This window comes from Rhinopithecus roxellana, chromosome 4, assembly GCF_007565055.1.
Source record: "Rhinopithecus roxellana isolate Shanxi Qingling chromosome 4, ASM756505v1, whole genome shotgun sequence".
Classification (NCBI taxonomy): domain Eukaryota; kingdom Metazoa; phylum Chordata; class Mammalia; order Primates; family Cercopithecidae; genus Rhinopithecus; species Rhinopithecus roxellana.
In genome coordinates, this window is record NC_044552.1 from 26,711,322 (window position 1) to 26,730,159 (window position 18,838).

The window sequence follows — 18,838 nt, forward strand, 5'->3', positions numbered from 1 at the left end:
TGGAGTGGAGTGAGGGTCTGATGACCCTCTAGACTCCACCTCTGAAGAGCAGGGGACTCTCTGGCTCTGGGGTTCACTCGTCTTGTCTTCTGCGTCTATACCCTGGGGCCATGTCCGACCCCATTTTTCTTCTATACAAGACCCTGAGTGAAGTTTTAATCTGGGGGCAATGGAGACTTGCCTGTCCCAGCCTAGGAGGTCCTAAGGATTCATAGTTCCTCTCCTTGTCCAAGAATCTAGGGACGCAGACACCTTCCTGAACTGACCTTACACATGGGAACTATTGTCTTCCTTCAGCCTTTTAGCTTATTCTAGTTATTTTGAAAGGCAGCTAATTGAATCTGCATTTGTCTGTTGTTGAGGTCACACTCTCTGTTCCAGAACTGAGAGAGTGACTGTTTCTTAATTTCCTGTTATGCAAGGTGTGTCCCCCGCACTGTCCTCGTGCCGATATTCTGCATCAGGCTCCAGGATCTCAGACAGGACATGAGCAGGGGCACAGCTGCTGGAGGTGACACTCAACCTGAGCCTGTTCTTCCCAGAGACACAGTCTGATTCTACTCAGAGCAAGATGCTGACAGGAGCCGCGGGCTTCGTGCTGGGGCTCATCATCTGTGGAGTGGGCATCTTCATGCACAGGAGGAGCAAGAAAGGTGAGAAATCCTGTGAAGTGACCGATACCTGCCTTTCTCCTGACTTGCTCACCCTTCTTCCATGATGAGGGGCTGAGACAAAAAAGCACTGCCAGAGAGCTTACTGAAATCACATAGTCAGGGAACAAGGACAGCGTCTAAGGAGAGAGGAATCCCAGCCTAGCATCTTAATGCAGCCAGATGCATGCAGTCCCAGTTACTCCGGCTCCTGCAGAGTGTCCATTGAGTGATGGGCAATGGAAGTGTGATGGAAACGTTTCTCTAATTGTCTGAGGTGGTTTCAATAGCTGAATACATTCTCTTTCCTCCTGTCATTTCAGTTCAACAAGGATCTGCATAAACAGGCAATATTCCTGCTTTGATTTCCTTACTGGGGGAGTTACAGGAGGATATAAGTCCTTTCTGTGCAATGTGACACTGAGGCTCCTCTAGGAAAAGAGTCTGAGGCCTGAACCCCTGTTTCAACCTCAGCCCTGGGATGAGTGGGGAAAGAGCATTGCATGGCTCCATTGCTAAAGGAAGCTCAGATCAACTCTATTCTTTATCAGCCTGAGATTCAGCCTCTCACCATTATTTTTGTCTCCTGGGACTTAAAGGAAGGGGGCCAGCAACCTGGGATAACTTTGTTTTTTACCTTCACTGGGCTCCTGACCTTGCCTAAAAGACTAATGTGCCTTGGAACAAGCATTTTCTGTTTCCTTAGTCCCAGTATCTGCTTGAAGGACAGACCCCCCAGCCTCCCAGGAGGATGCTGCTGCTGAGCAGTTGCCCTGAAGCCAGTTTCTATCATTCTGTTCCTGGATTCAATGCATGGTTTCTCTCATGGGGCCTCCAGCCAAGTTCCTTTCTCCTTAGTGCCATCAATAATCAAAACCCAACATGATTGTTTTCTGTTAAGAATATATACAAGGTCATGTCTCATCACTTTTTTTCTTGAGAGTTTTGGCAAACAGTGAGAGTTAATAAAGAAGTTCATTGTGGTTTACACGTAGGAAAGAAGACAACCATGAAAATGGGGATATCCAAGCTATTGTATAAGGTGGCCCGTTGGACATGGACCTCTCCTGGATTTACTGTATTTCAGTGAGCTGCCCCATCATCGTGTTTGGTGTCTTCATCCGTTCAGGTCTGAAGTCACTATTCTTAGCTATTCAGTGGTGAGCAGACTGCAAATCTGTGTTGTAGGACCCATATTGACATAGCACTGATTCGACATATAACTTACTAAGAGCATGTATTAGCATTACTGTTAAGAAATTAAATGAGCATCAGAATTTAAAATGACAAATACAGTCTAACACACTTTCAACATTTTCTCTGCATGCCATCACAAATACCCCTTAACCAAATGTTGCTTGGCCTTTTGAATGCATCCAGCAGACAAAATTTATCCTGTAAGTCTGCATTCATTCACCAGCCTAGACCTCCTGAGCTAATAATTCATACAGAGAGAAACACCTCCCCGTTGTTGAAAGTGCAAAGCAATATGTGCAGCACTCTTTCAAACACTGATCTTTTTTTTAACAGTCCAAAATTGTTATGTGTTTTGCATTTCATATTAAGTTACTGTAAATTAAGGTAGAAGACATGTTTGGTCTAAGCTTTTCTTTTCATGTAGAGGATGGATTCTTAACTCCTGATACAAATAATGAGCACTCAGTGGCTCTCTGATACATCCAGTTGTTGGCTTCCTTCTCCCTGACTTCTCACAAGCAGCTTCTGGGCCTTGTGTGCCTGGGCACCTTATCCCTGGTCAGTTTCCCAGAGCTACCCGTGTTCCTCTCACTATCCAATCAGAGTCATCCCCTTCCATTTTTGTCCCCTGGAAACATGCTGTAGGTGTCAGCGGTACCCAGAGTGGAGTGAACAATCTCCAGACTAACTCTTGCAGGATGCAAAACTGAGGTATCTGCACCCATAATGTACCTGTATCCTACAATTACAGGTCCAGGATTTGCATTCCTAGGGAACAGAGAATATAAGCAGTCACAGAAAGGCATCAGATGTGTCTAGCTCTGACATACACAGGTATTTATTGAACTCTGGGATTTCTCAGGAAAAATGCGGTGCAGAGAAAGGTCCCTGATGAGACCACAGCATACAGACCATCCAGTGTAGGCACCACCTTGTCACTATACTTTAAATTCTTCATATTGATTGAGTGCTATCTAAATATCAGACCCTTTGCTGAGTGCTAGGTGCAGGAAGATCACAGGCAGCCAGGAGGTGGAGGGGTCTTGGGGTACATAAGTCATTGTGGTTGAAGAGCAGAGATTCAAAAGAAAGCTAGGCTGGGAGCTTCAAAGGAGACCTGAAGCTGGTCACTTCCTTATGTCAACTTCTGACTGAGAAAGTTTGACATCTGGAGTAGAGCAAACACAGTGGGGTTAGGACTGCCAGCTTAGTGTTGTGTCCCCCCTCCCTTTCCATCCCTGGTCCCTTCATTTTCTGCCCCTCACAGCGTGAATAAACTCTGACAGATGCCAGACTATCTCCTTCTTGTCCAGGTGCACAAAGAACTGCTCGTCTTCATCAAATTCAAACATATACTCCCCAGAGGGTCTGTGTGTCTGCACAAACTCTGCATACTTTGACACAGTGTCTGCTGCATGAAGGGGAAGAAGACTGCAGAATGGTGAACGTGTAGGAAACTACACAGAATACAGGAAGCAAGCAGGTAACGGGAAGGTTTTTAGGAATGCAAGGGAATAACACAGAAAATGAGAAATGCAAAATGAATGAAAAGAAAAGGAATGGAGATAAACAGTGACAGAAATGACTCAGAAGATTTCAGTTGTTTCCCTGGTCTCTGAAGACTTACACATCCCTCACACCATTCCAATAATGATAACACTGAACACAATCAGAAAATATTCACTGAACATGTACCATGTGCTCAACTTATTGAATCCTCACACTTCCATGTAGAAGTGTTAAAAGAAAAACATCTGGCCAGACACGGTGGCTCACGCCTGTAATCCCAGCACTTTGGGAGGCCAAGGCGGGTGGTTCACTTGAGGTCAGGAATTCAAGATCAGCCTGGCTAACATGGTGAAACCCCTTTGTCTCTACTAAAGATACAAAAATTAGCCAGGCATGGTGTCTGTAGTCCCAGCTACTTGGGAGGCTGAGTCAGGAGAATTGCTTGAACCAGGAGGGGGAGGTTGCAATGGGCTGAGATTGTGCCACTGCACTCCACACTGGGTGACAGAGTGAGACTCCATCTCCAAAAGAAAGAAAAGAAAAAAAGAAAAACTTCAGCTGAATTCAATTCAAAAGAGTCAAATTGGGCCAGGCACGGTGGCTCACGCCTGTAATCCCAGCACTTTGGGAGGCCGAGGCAGGTGGATCACGAGGTCAGGAGATCAAGACCATCCTGGCTAACATGGTAAAACCCCATCTCTACTAAAAACACAAAAAAATTAGCCAGGCGTGGTGGTGGGCGCCTGTAGTCCCAGCTACTTGGGAGGCTGAGGCAGGAGAATGGCGTGAACCCGGGAGGCGGAGCCGGCAGTGAGCCAAGATCACGCCACTGCACTCCAGCCTGGGCGACAGAGTGAGACTCCATCTCAAAAAAAAAAAAAAAAAAAAAAAAAAAAGAGTCAAATTGAGCAATGAACGATTCGTGAATCCGGCTGCCTCCTGAGGCAGAGTAGGTTCAGAGACTCCAGTGCAGGCATGTGGTGGAAGATTTATGGACAAAAAAAGGAAAGTGACATACAGAAAACAGAAGTGAGGTACAGAAACACCCAATTGGTTACAGCTGGGTGTATCCTTATTTGAACACAGTTTGAACAGTTGGCTACATATGATTGGCCAAAACTTGGTGATTGGCACAAATGTGGGCTACAGTCTGTTTACACCTCCACTTGTTCATGATGTACTGAGAAACCTTTAAGCCAAACTTAAAATATGTAAGGAGACAGCTGTAGGCTAAACTTGATTTAACAATTTTGCTTTTTTGGTCGTCATCTCAATTTTGAGAGATTGACCAAAACTTTAGTCATTGATGCCACTATCACCATTGTAAATGTACTTATTTCGTCTTGAAACCCACTGGGAAATAGCAGAACAATGAGTTTTGTAAGGGGGAACAAGGACTTCAGTTTATTTGTTTATTTTATTTTATTTTTGTAAGGGTTAGATTACAGGGTACCTCCTTTTGCTGGAACGCTTTGTTTATAGGATAAAAAACAAAACCTGATCTGTTCTAGAATCTATGTGTTTCCTTAAAGTCTTAGTTTAATTATGTCACATTTAGCACGAGGGACTTCATTTTGGTTTGGTATGATCTGTTGGAGCTTAGCGCATTTGGACTTTCATTGAAGTCCAAAACAATGGCCTCTCATGATTTTGTTTAAAAATATCTCCTTTTATTCTCACTTAAATATCCCCTTTTATTCTCACTTAAGTGAGAACGTAACCAAAGCCTAGGGCCTTAGTGTCACTCTCAGCTACCATCATTTTGGGTTTCCAGTCTCGGCACATCATTCATAGATTAAAGTGCCCTCATGGTCACACATTTCTTTCACTCTTGCCATTTCAGGTGAAAAGAGACAATTTGACATTTTAGAGATGGCTGCATGCAAACATTTAAAACTTTTGAGAGAATACAGTGTACCAGGTAGACTACTATTATGACTATCAGGGGGATAATACCAAGAGTTTGTAGTATGCTCCTTACCCAAGGTCCCCATAAACCAAACCACCTGAAATTAAATAGATCAAAGAATGAACTAAATAACGAGTTACTCACTTAACTAGGCAGTCTCTTCATTAATTACCTACAACTGAATCTCTGTGGTACCTGACGTGATGTATTTCTCCATAGGCCACAAGTGCCAGCAGCTGCACAGATACTTCTCTGTTTAGCCAGTAAGTAACCTACAGCAATCCTATTATTAAGCATAACTTTCACAAAAGAATTTAAAATCTGTTGCATAACCATAGCCCTTACAGTAGACTCTGTTTAGAGCCTATCATGAGGGATACATTTCTAATCATTGCCTGTTTTACTCCAAATCATGGTAAAAAGAACGCTTCTAGAAGAGTGAAGTCCTCCTGGCAATGTTCTCTTTAACCCATGATGTGGAACAGGGGAGTGAATCAATGTTCTGTTTCTGACTGATGATGAGGCAACCTATGTACCATTAAAACTTCTCACCTACACTGGGCCTTCATCTTTCATCTGTCAAGGTGTGAGGTTATCCATGGATAAGGCTGGCTGCAAAACCCTTCACAAATAAAAGTATACCTACCCATGAGTGCACCCAACAGACCTCCTTTGTACTTCTATTGTTCATAGAGGCATAAGCAAGGAGAAAAATACTCAAAGATAAGAGCCTCATTAGAGCAGAGAAGTCGTGATCTGTGATCTTGGTAAAAGCTCTTCACATCAAAGATACCATCTTCTTCTGGGGAGAAACTTCCCTGGTTAGCTTTACCTTAAGGGTTCCGATGGGTGTACAGTTCCAAGAATGCGGAGGGATCCTTCTCAGTTGAGAGATTATGAACCCAAGGTTCATGGTTCTGATGTTTGCTGCAGTGTGGATGGCAAGGGCACTCTTTCTCTGATGTTCTCAGAAGATCCAATCTTCAGGTTCTAGATTGTGAAGGGATTGATTGTATTGTCCTCAGTCAGTGAGCCATAAAAAGCTTTCTTTATCTGGTGAAAATACACTGTGTCATAATAATCTACTGTTATAACATTAGGTGACTTGTATAGGAAAGCTTTTTCACAACCAGAAAACATGCACTGAAAATGACAGTTGACTGAAATCCCTTCATAAATGTTTAGATGGCTCACTGGGTAGCAGAATGTACCTGAAGCTTTGATTGTCTTCCCAGGAATATGGGGATTTGGCAAACCAAACATTGGTCATAAACTATTTTAGCAATATAGAAGTCACCACACCAATATGCATTTAACTTGGATCATTTTATCTTTTCCATGATGAGTGATGGAATGCAGAACTTTAAATTATAAAAGCTTTAAAAGCTCAGGAAGGATAAGACAGCCACCTTGGTTCTCCATGAGTCCATGCTTAACACGGTTGTTTCTCCAATTGAGGTGCATAGCACTGATAACTGATGGGTTATCACAGGTAATTTGAGTTAGACCACAGAGTTTATTCAAATTGTATATCAAAACAATTTCAGTATTGGCTGATTTAGCATGAAAGGCTTGCAAAGTATTTTCTTGGTATTCAATTAATTTGTGTTCTACTTGGAATAGCAGTTTTATAAACCAGTCAGTCTTTTCATTAAAGCTCCAGGAAGACCCAGCTACTCTACTCAGGAGGCTGAGACAGGAGAATGGTGTGAACCCGGGAGGCAGAGCTTGCAGTGTTGCAGTGAGCCAAGATCATGCCACTGCACTCCAGCCTGGGCGACAGAGTGAGACTCCGTCTCAAAAAAAAAAAAAAAGCTCCAGGAATTTTCTTACCCAGTAAAAATGATATGATTCTAAAGTTATCAGAAACCTGTAATCAAGAGTACTTTTTGGGGTCCTTTCCATCCTTTCAGGAACCTCCTAAAAGACACCATATTCTAGAATTGTGCCTACATGTGAAGTTTTCAGAAACTGCATCAGCATTAAGCAGTTAACTGTGGAAATGACCTTCCTTCCTTCCTTCCTTCCTTCCTTCCTTCCTTCCTTCCTTCCTTTCTCTCTCTCTCTTTCTTCCCTTCTTTCTTTCTTTCTTTCCTTTATTTTGAGACAGAGTATCACTCTGTTGCCCATGTTGGAATGCAGTGGTGCAATCTCGACTCACTGCAACTCCGCCTTCCAGGCTCAAGCAACTCTCATGCCTCAGACTCTCCAGTAGCTGGAACTACAGGTGTGCACCACTTATCCAGGCTAATTTTTGTATTTTTAGTAGAGACTGGGTTTTGCCATGTTGGCCATCCCCAAAAGGATATTTAGCCTTAGATTTTCAGAGGGATCTATCTGCTTTTGATTCCTGGTGTTTCATGAGGAAAACAGAGGTTTATCCCAAAACAGGATCTGTAGTGCCTCCTCTGTTTTTCCCAAGGAGTCCCAGGCTTTTAGAAGTTACCTTAAATCCTCTCATGTGTGCAACAAAAGTGGCAAGAAGACAAAACGGAGAAAAACAATTCAGTTGGCTAAAAAGAAAGAAAAAAAACTTAAAAAAAAAAAAAACAAGATCCAAGAAGAGAAAAAACCAAAAGGCCTTTTAAATATACCTATAGTTTGGATATCCACTTTTAATTAAGCTGACTTTTAACTATAGCGCTCTTTCTAAAAAAAAAAAAAAAAAAAAAAAAAAAAAACCTTTTGTTTGGTTTTTGAGATGGAGTCTTGCTCTGTTGCCTAGGCTGGAGTGCAGTGGTGTGAGCTCACTGCAACCTCCGCCTCCCAGGTTAAAGCAATTATCCTGCCTCAGCGTCCTGAATAGGTGGGATTACCAGTGCAAGCCACCACATTCAGCTAATTTTTATACTTTTAGTAGAGACAGGGTTTCTCCATGTTGGTCAGGCTGGTCTCAAACTCCTGACCTCAGGTGATCCACCCTCCTTGGCCTCCCAAAGCGCTGGGATTACAGGCATGAACTACCGTGCCCAGCCTAAAAAAATATTTTAAATATCTTATTACTCGACTTTAGCCAGGCTAAACAGCCAATATGTCTGGCTTTTGAACTTTACCAAAGGTAATCTCCCAGGTGAAACCAATAAGCCTTAACTAAGGTTATGACTTAACCACAAGTGGACGAGGTATTTTCAAAAGGGTAGCAAGCAATTTTTACAAACTCTAGAATTTCCAAACATAGCTCAGAGAAAGGAAAACTCAAGATGAGGAGTCAGAAGTTGTTCATGAGGGGAAGAGAATCAGCAAATAGCAAAGATCTCAAACCAAACAGGTCTCATTCCCTGAGCTGGGATTGAACCCTGGCCACCATCATAAGATGGCAAAGCCTTAACCACTAAGCTACACTACTGGTGGGTTCCATTGCTCTTCCCAGAAGGAGGAGCCTAGAGCGGCCAATTTTCCGCTTGCAAAGGCTTTTAACTGCTCAAAACAATTTTTAGAGCTAACTATGACATGAACTCCAAAATTCCTGTCCTCCAGATGGTGGAGACCAAAAGCAAGTACCATCATGTGGTCATAAGGTCAAGCTCCCAAGGGCATAAAATAAGATGAGAGGGAATCCTTATCCAGTGTTTTTTGGTTTCAGGGACCTGCAGTTTGTAACTGACCAGTTTGCCAGGCTGGCTTGAACAGCAGGCTTCTGGGAGTCCTAGGCCCACATTTTACCCTATTTAACCCCTTTTTATGACCAAATGACACAGAAAGACCAATTCATAGCACAAAGTACACCAGATTTGCTACAGCTTAAGATTAGCTAACAAATCCTTTTTATTATTAATTAAAACTTTGCAGAGGAGACCATGATTTTTACCATTCCTACAACCATTTCCACACAGAGAGAGAGGCCAGAAGTCCGACTGCTAAGAAATTCTTACCCTTTTGCTAGCATGCCAGGCTTCTGCGTTCCCTCTTTCTGAGTGGCCCTAGCGACCCTGTTAGCGGCACCATAGCCTGGGGGCCAAGTCACAATGCAAAGGAAAATCATCTTGTTTGATTTCATGGAACCATAGGCAAAAGCCTCTCAATTTTGTAAGATGCTGCCCAAGAGATTGCACGGGGGAGCTGAATTAATATTTTCCCGTCCAGCCACAGCAAAATACATGTGACAAAACTTAGACATTAGCCACTCTGCTTCGTGCCCAATATTGAACTGGTAAGGCTTAAACTTGCCCCTGGTTGGGCTCTGCTATCTTTAATCCATTCAAAGTGGGGTGGAATGACCTCCAGCCAGGAGTTTCAACATGTGGTCTCTAGGCAAGATGTAATAGAAAGATAGAAAAAGGAAAGAAGAGAAAGAGAAAAAGAAAAGCATTGATTGCAGCAGGGTGGAGAAGGCAAAGAGTTCAGGGAGGCCAGAGAAGGACCCATCTATTGCAGTCACACTAAATTAAAAGTTCAGGGCCGGGCGCGGTGGCTCATGCCTATAATCACAGCACTTTGGGAGGCCAAGGTGGGCAGATCACCTGAGGTCAGCAGTTTGAGAACGGCCTGACCAACATGGTGAAACCCTGTCTCTACTAAATACAAAAAATTAGCCGGGCATGGTGGTGGGCGCCTATAATCCCAGCTACTCGAGAGGCTGAGGCAGAAGAATCGCTTGAACCCGGGAGGCGGAAGTTGCAGTGAGCTGAGATTGTGCCACTGCACACCAGCCTGGGCGACAGAGCGAGACTCCGTTTCAAAAAAAAAAAACTTTAGGGAGCTGCTTGTCAGTCATGAAGGGATATTTTCCAGTCGTCTCATCAGCTCTCAAGTTTCTGCTTTGGGGAGAAAAAAGTTCCCCATGTCCCATGATCCCGTACATGCCTCATCCTGTCACCCACAGCCATCAGCAAAAAGTGCAAGGCAGATTTAATTTTTTAAAACAATTAGTTGCTTAATTTTTTTATTTATTTTTTGTAAAGTCTTTAAATGCAAATATTGAAATTTTTTAGAAGTTTCTGCATATCAATAGGCATCGCTACATGAGACTGTACATGACTGTACATGACACTAATTTGGGAGCCCTCATTTTCTTTTCTTTTCTTTTTTTTTTGTCCACACAAATCTGTGGAGCTTCAGAATCTGAGAGAGAACTTACCACGATTCCCAGCTGCTCCGAGTGAGAAAGAGACACAATGAGCCCGGAGTCTACCTCGCTAGGTCACTCAGCACTCCTGGGGGTCGTTAGAAGCTCTACTTCCAACCCCACTTCTGACACCATCTAATAAAAGAAGAACTTCAGCCGAATAAATTTTAAATGAGGTTAATTGGGCAATAAACAATTCACAAATCGGGCAGCCCCCAAGCCAGAGTATGCTCAAAGCCTCCAGCACAGCCGTGTGGTGGAAGAAAGTTTATGGACAGAAAAAGAAAAGTAACATACAGAAAACAGAAGTGAGGTACAGAAAGTTGAGGTTACAGCTCAATGTTTGCCTAACTTGAACATGGTTCAAACAGTTGGCTGCATGTGATTGGCCAAAACTTGGTGATTGGCACAACTGTGGGCTACGGTCTGTTTACACCTCCACTTGTTATAGTTCATGATGTACAGAGAAACCTTTAGGCCAAACTTAAAATATGTAAGGAGGCAGCTTTAGGCTAAACTTGATTTAACAGAAGAAATTATTTTACATATTGGGGAACTGACCACAGAAATAAAGTAACTTGCCCAAGTCACACAATTCCTGGTAAAAACAAAATTGCATAGTCCCCCTACCCCATTCCCATAGGGTCTCAGAGCCCCTACAGGACCAGACATAAAGAATACTGATATAGCCACAGAGCAAGGCAGGGAAGTGGGGAGATGAAATCAAAATCTTTCGGGGAAAAAATAATGAAGGACGTGAAAAGACCTCCAGAGTCTTAGTGCTATTTATAGACTTCAAGTTATGTTCTTACTTTTAGAATAAAAATGGTATAATTTTATCAAAACACTTTCATTTTAAAGCATAGTAAATTTAAAAGTGTTGTCATTCACATAGCATTCACAAAATGTTCTTGTTGCATGTATATTTTCAAGTGTAGTTTTACCTGGAAATAAAAGTTGTTGCATTTGAAACACCTGTGGGATAGTATCTTGGCTTTACCTGATGTATAAGAAGCAGCAAAAGGTTGACAACAAAAAAGTCTATTACTATTACAGTAAAAGAATAAAGATGAGAGAGCACGGGGTTCAGCTGGAAGAGGACGCAAAGAGAAATGACACTGCATGGTTGTTTTTCCCTAAGCGAGGATTTGCCCTCCAAGCCCAACACGGGGAAAACCACTCCTCTCCTTGGATGCATCAAGTGACAGCAAGTTCAGTGTCACACACGGATGCTGAGGATCCTCCACTGAGTTTATGGGCTAGAGAATTATTCACCTACAGAAACGAAGCCCAAAGAAAAACCAAATGAAAAACGTGATATACAAGCTGTGCTCCAGAGGTGTAGTTTGTTTACCTTAGGTTACTTTGTTTTTATTATATTCACACAGTCTAAAACTAAAGGTCTGTGCATTTTAAAGCAAATTCCACCTTTAAATGTTAATTTTCATTCCATTAAATAAACACTCATTGTGAATTTTCACTCTCTAGGCACTAAGGATGTAACTCAGAAGACATGGGCCTTGTCCTCAAGCTGCTTGAAATCCAAAATCCAAAGAGACAAAGAAAAGAAGATTGCTACATGTGTATCTTATTTTGTGTTTTTTAAATTTTTTATTTCCATAGGTTGTTTTGATCACCACTGAGTACCAGAAGATATACACTGGAGCCACTCAGGAGCATAAAGAGGGCACTTTGAAAAAATGAGATTTAGGAAAGGTTCCTAGGGATGGAGTTTACCTGAGGTTAGCAAAACAGAGAAAGGGGAAATGGCTTTCCAGCAGGAGAAGCAGGCTCAGGAGCAGAGAGGCATGAAGTTGCAAGAACTGCAGTTCTTCAGCGTGACTGAAGCCAGGTGGGATATAGGCCGGGCTGCACTGTAACCTGCCTTGTGTGCTGATGGCAGGTGTTTGCATTTTATCCCACTGGACATGGGAGGTTGTGAAGCATCTTAAGCAAGACAGTAGCATGATGAGATTTGTGTGTGGAGGGGGCAGCGGTAAGGAGGATGGGTTGGAGGAGGTTCGTTTGAAAGCAAGACCAGTACAACTCTTCAGCCATCAGGTGGGAAGTCATGAGATTGTAGGCAGGGGCAGGAACACGTGGTGAGGAAGACAGCAGATGGGTTTGAATGGCAGTAATGACATGAGAGGCCACAGGAATCACTAAATCTTGTGCCAGGAGTAGGGATGTGAAGGAGTCCAGAATACCCAGACAGTGTGGAGAACTATGGCATCAGTGACTGCAGAGGTGATGAGAAATGAAATAATTGAGAGAAGGTTAGATGTTCTGTTTGGAACATGCTTAGTTTGAATTTCTGTGGGAACAAATGGAGTTAATCTGAGGATAGTGAGCTAAATGGATGGGTCCCAGGCTACACTAGGTTAGTGACATAGACTGGAAGGAGACTCATTATAAGCGAAGTTCTACATTTGGATCGGGTCACTCAAGAAAAGTACATAAAGTCAGAATAGCAAGGGTCTGAGTGTGTGCTCCTGCATCCAGACAAACACAGACAAGAAAAAAGAGGCTGAAAAGGAGAGGACTAGAAAGTAGGAGGAAAACAAAGAGGAAGTGGGTTCATAAAAGACAACAGACAGGAGAAAAAGTCCAGGAAAGAGGAGCGGACACATCACAAACACACTAATGACACACAAGAGATAGAGACAGAGAAGTGACCACTGGTTTGGGTTGTATAAAGGTCACCCTGAGAGCAGCATCAGAGATGTGGGGAAGAAAAAGGGAGAATGCAGTAGGTTGAGGACTGAATGAAATGGGAGAGAATCACTAATGGGCTGGGTGTGGTGCCGCACACCTGTAACCTCAGTGCTGTGAGAGGCTGAGACAGGAGGATCACTTGAGGCCAAGAGTTTTAGACCAGCCTAGGAAATACAGTAAGACTCCATATCTAAGAAAATATAAGCCAGGCGCGGTGGCTCAAGCCTGTAATCCCAGCACTTTGGGAGGCCGAGACGGGCGGATCACGAGGTCAGGAGATCAGGACCATCCTGGCTAACACGGTGAAACCCCGTCTCTACTAAAAAATACAAAAATAAAAACTAGCCGCGCGAGGTGGTGGGCACCTGTAGTCCCAGCTACTCAGGAGGCTGAGGCAGGAGAATGAAACCCCGGGGGAGGAGCTTGCAGTGAGCTGAGATCCGGCCACTGCACTCCAGCCTGGGCAACTCTGTCTCAGAAAAAAAAAAAAAAGAAAAAGAAAAAAAAAAAAATATATATATATATATTTTAATTATCCAGGTGTGGTGACAGACACCTGTAGACCCAGTTACCCAGGAGGCTGAGGTGCGAGGATCCCTTGAGCCTGGGAGTTCAAGGTTGCAGTGAACTGTGATCACCTTATTGCAGTTCAGCCTGGGCAATAGAGCAGGACCCTGTCTCGAGAGAGACAGAGAGAGAGAGAAGAAGAGGAAGAAGAAGAAGAAGGAGGAGGAGGAGGAGGAGGAGGAGGGGGGAAGAAGGAAGAAGAGGAGAAGGAGGAGGAGGGAGAAGGAGGGAAGGAAGGAAGGAAGGAAGGAAGGAAGGAAGGAAGGAAGGAAGGAGGAGGGAGGGAGGGAGGGAGGGAGGGAGGGAAGGAAGGAAGGAAGGAAGGAAGGAAGGAAGGAAGGAAGGAAGGAAGGAAGGAAGGAAGGAAGGAAAAAAAAAAACCCACATTGCAGACTCCTATTTGAGGAAGCTGACCTCTACAATTTACAAGAGAATCTCCAGAGGAGGTTGCCAAGCCCCAGCTCTTCTCTCTTCAGCACAAGGACATGGGGGAAAGGAGACATTTATGAATCTCTTTGAGTCTCAGTCTTTTCATTTCTAAAATTGCATTAATGAAAGCCTTTCTGAAAATGATGTTGTGAGGAAGGACATGAGGATTAGCACTCAGGAAGCGTTCAGTAAACGGTGGTTATACTGTTGTTAGAATGAGAGAAAGCAAAAGGGGGCCTCACGCAAAACAGTAAAGAAGAGAGAAAAGAAACAGGAAAGAAAACAGCATCTGTGGGCTCCAGAAGCGCCCAGAGCCCCCACTCTCCCTCGCCCACCTGAGCACTCACCTCTGATGACCTGGGTTCCGGGAGGCTCAGCAGGGCAGCCAGGGCCATGGCTCGCAGGATCCTGGCTCTGCCCTGGCTCCTTCAGTCTTCGGGGTGCATCGGCAATGGCCACTGTGCGCCAGACCCGGAGGAGAAAATGAAGCGGTGCAGGGAGGGAGGAGCTCCGAATCCAGCACTCCTTTCCCTACCCCTGTCCAGGGAGAAAGGCTGGAGATGAAACAGGCTGATGGGGCTCAACCAACCAGAATACATCAGAAGGGATACCTCTGTGGCTGGGGAAGTAAGATGCTAGAGCTGCCGGGAAGAAGTGGGAGAATTATCAGGCACCAGCAGGACCCAGAAAGCCCCTGCCTACTGCAGAGTGTGGGGGTAAGTGAAGAAAACGAAAATTAGGACGTGATAATCACCTTCCTCTTAACGAGGAAATACATTACGGAAGTTGGGATTTTTTATTTGTAGTTACTTTTGTGAATGGATGATATTTCTTCATAATTTTACATTGATTCTTTGCATCATAGAGGAATTCATTTGTTACCAGGTGATATTATATTGACGCTTTTATAGCTTTGATAATTTTGGAGAAAATCTTTGATGTTTTCAAACATATAAGGAGAAGGAAATAATATTTAATTAGTTAATTAGTAATTATTATTTTATTTATTCTTCTTATAAAAATGTGGTGAGGCTGGGTGCACAGCTGAATGAAATTTAAGAGTCAGCTGGGCGCGGTGGCTCATGCCTGTAATCCCAGCACTTTGGGAGGCTGAGGTGGGTGGATATCACCTGAGGTCAGGAGTTCGAGATCAGCCTGGCCAACATGGTGAAACCCCATCTCTACTAAAAATACAAAAATTAGCTGGGCATGGTGGCACGTGCCTGTAATCCCAGATACTCGGGGGGCTGAGGCAGGAGAATCACTTGAACCTGGGAGGCGGAGGTTGCAGTGAGCCAAGATCGCACCATTACAGTCCAGCCTGGGCAACAAGAGCGAAACTCCGTCTCAAAAAAAAAAAAAAAAGAATGTGGTGATACAAAGAACCTCACTTTAAATTTTATCTTTAAGAACAATTTATTTTTCTCCTTTATTTTCTCTGTGTGTGTGTGTGAGACAGAGAGAGAGAGAGAGAGAGAGAGAGAGAGAGAGAGAGAGAGAGAGAAAGAGAAAGAGAGAGACAGGGTCTCACTCTGTTAACCAGGCTGGAGTGCAGTGGTACCATCTCAGCTCACAGTAGCCTCCACCTCCTGGGCTCAAACAATGCTCCTACTCAGCCTCCCCAGTAGCTGGCACCACAGGCACATGCCAGCATGTGCCTGCATTTTAACTCATGTACTTCCTCTTTCCCATGTTCTCTACTTTATAGCGTGTCCTTTCCTGAGGAACATAAATCAGTGTTATTGTCTGCCCCTTTCATCCTGAGAGGAAGGAGATAGTCACATGGCCATTTTATGCTTGAAGGATTTGGTGATCACTGGGTCCAGTGAAGAGCCCCAGGATGAGTCAGTATGGTTTCACCCAGGCATGGAGAAATTAACTTCTTGATGATGATTGAGTCTCCTTATTAAATAGGAGTGCAACTGATAGAGGATCTCCTCACATTTGCTTTATTTCATGGTGCTGCCCAAATTCATGCTGTACTCTCAGCAGCAAGGAGTAGGACCATTATTCCTGGTGTTCCCAGATGGAACAGACACCAAGCCTGGTTTTGCCACTGAACACAATACAGGACTGATAATGCAGGTCAGTTATTAGGAATATGCTTCCCAAATGTAGAAATCAACATAAGATCCCAATTTTAAATAACAGGTATAATAGCATAATATATTATATTATTTTATTTTATTTATTTAGAGATGGAGTCCCACTCTATCACCCAGGCTGAAATGCAGTGGCATGGTCTCAGCTCACTGCAACCTCTGCCTCCAGGATTCAAGCGATCCTCCCATCTCAGTCTCTAGAGTAGCTGAGAGCTAATTTTTTGTGTTTTTGGTAGACATGAGGTTTTACCATCTTGGCCAGGCTGGTCTTGGACTCCTGAGCTCAAGTAATCCACCCACCTCGGCCTCCCAAAATGCTGGGATTGCAGAAGTGAGCCACCATGTGCAGCTGCATAATACATTATCATTCTCTTTGTATATTATTTGTACTAAGTTATAGATACACACTTATTCCATAACTCTGTGTTCACCAGATCACCCCAACTTCTTCTCTTGCAGGTTATACAGTAAAAATACATCCTTAGTTTCAAAAACTATGTGTATACCAGATTTTTCAGGCATAGGCTTGCTTTTAGAATACAGTTTACTATGACTTTTGTAACTCATCTTAATTGATGTTTAATACCAAGAGAGAAGTCATGTTTACTCCAGTCATTTCATGGTATGATGTGCCAGTAAGTCCAAATTTTATGTAATGGTAATCAGGAGGCTGGGCACGGTGACTCATGCCTGTAATCCCAGCACTTTGGGAGGCTGAGGCGGGCAGATCACCTGAGGTAGGGAGTTCAAGACCAGCCTGACCAACATGGTGAAATCCTGTCTCTACCAAAAATACAAAAATTAACTGGACGTGGTGGCAGGTGCCTGTAATCCCAGCTGCTTGGGAGGCTGAGGCAGGAGAATCGCTTGAACCCAGGAGGTGGAGATTGCAGCGAGCTGGAACTGTGCCATTGCACTCTGGCCTGGGCAACAAGAGCGAAACTCCATCCCCCCAGCAAAAAAAAATAGCAATCAGGAAAACTTGTAGTTGCTACAATATTATTAGATTAATATGAATTTTCAAAAATGGCAGAGCCTTAACCAAACTTAAAGAGTTTTTCTTTCTTAACTGACCTTCTTGGATGTGACTACAGGAAATTTTGATGAAATATGTTCATAAATTATGATGACAAGTTGGTTTTGGGGGATTTTTACATATTATCAGATACCAATGCTAAAGGAAGAGCTATGATGGGGGCCTTCAAAGCCACCCCAGGTGAGATGATGCCCTCAGAGTACTCACAGGGCTCATTATGCAGTCCTACTCAGAGCTCTGATTTACTATAGTAAAAGGATGCAAAGCAAACTCAGCACAGGGAAAGGTACACGGGGCAAAGCCCAGGAGAAACCAGGCACAGGCTTCCAAGGATCCTGTTCCCCTGGAGCCACACAGGACACACTTAATTCTTCCCACAAGGAGCTGGGATGCCATGTGTAAAATATTGTCTACCAGGAAGCTCATAACAGACCAGCACTAGGGCCTTTGGGGGCTTTTATTAGTCGGACTTCTTCAGAGAAACAGAATTTATTGGATATATATAGGTAGACAGATGAGAGGGGATTTATGCTGGGGATTCACTCCCTCAACTATGGAGGCTGAGGAGTCCCACGTTAGGCCATCTGCAAGCTGCTGAGACAAGGGAGCCAGTAGCACGGCTCAGTCCAAGTCTGAAGGGCTGAGAACCGGGGGAGCTAGTGGAGTAACTCTAAGTCCAAGACCAAAAACCTGGGGGGCTACTGGTTCAAGTCCCTGAGTGCGAAGGCCAGAGAACCTGGAGATCTGATGTCCAAGGGGAGAAGAATATAGGCCTCCCTACTCCAAAACAGAGAGAGAGTGAATTCGCCTTTTTTCTCCCTTTTTGTTCCAGCTAGGCCTTCATCCGATTGAATGGTGCAGTGAGTCGAAATCACACCACTGCACTCCAGCCTGGGCAACAGAGTGAGACTCTGTCTCAAAAAAAAAAAAGAAAAGAAAAAGAAAGGCATATATTGCTACAGAAGATATTCTTAAATCCTACTTTTCTGGAAATACTGGTTATTATAGAAAATATAGGACTAAATTCATTTTAAAATTCTCTTTCTGAAATTATTACAAATGTTTTGTGAATCATATTAGCATATAGGCAGGTTTTGGAAAGCTAAAATTACAAACCAGGGATGCAGATGAGTGTTCTGTGAAATTTTTAATTTTTGCAGAACACCATGAGAAATTACACATTTTCTATTCTATATTTCTTGTAGGAAATAGAGGCTGCCCCTCTCTCAGTGCCCCACATGAGAAAGGGAAGTTGTCCTTTTACATATCTACTGTCAAACATCTTGGTAAACAGAGGAAAGCAGGCTGGGCCTGGTGGCTCATGCCTATAATCCCAGCACTTTGGGAGGCCAAGGAAGGCAGATAGCTTGACCAGCATGGGCAACATGGCAAAACCCTGTCTCTACAAAAAAATAAAAAAATAAAAAATAAATATAATCCCAGGTACTCAGGAAGCTGAGGCAAGAGGATCACCTGAGCCCAGGAGGTAAAGGCTTCAGTGAGCCATGATAATGCCACTGCACTCCAGCCTAGGCAACAGAGTAAGACCCTGTCTCCAGAAAAAGAAAACAAGAGGAAGGCAATCTACTTTGTACCCAAAGAATTTCACATGCAAGGAGTTTGACTGTGAATGAGCCTCCATTGCTTAAGAGAGACTTC

At 43.6% G+C, this 18,838-nt stretch overlaps 1 long non-coding RNA gene across 2 annotated transcripts; it reads left to right on the forward strand.

The window, feature by feature from the left end:
• The first annotated feature begins 39 nt into the window (after positions 1 to 39).
• Positions 40 to 11,341, forward strand: LOC115896993. 2 transcript variants are annotated; one of them, XR_004056952.1, is made up of 5 exons: positions 40 to 653; positions 1,646 to 2,681; positions 3,161 to 3,330; positions 5,485 to 5,528; positions 10,318 to 11,341. It is a non-coding gene; the product is annotated as an uncharacterized LOC115896993 (long non-coding RNA). The 2 variants fall into 2 exon arrangements; XR_004056951.1 differs by having other exon boundaries at positions 1,646 to 3,330.
• Positions 11,342 to 18,838: the final 7,497 nt, after the last annotated feature.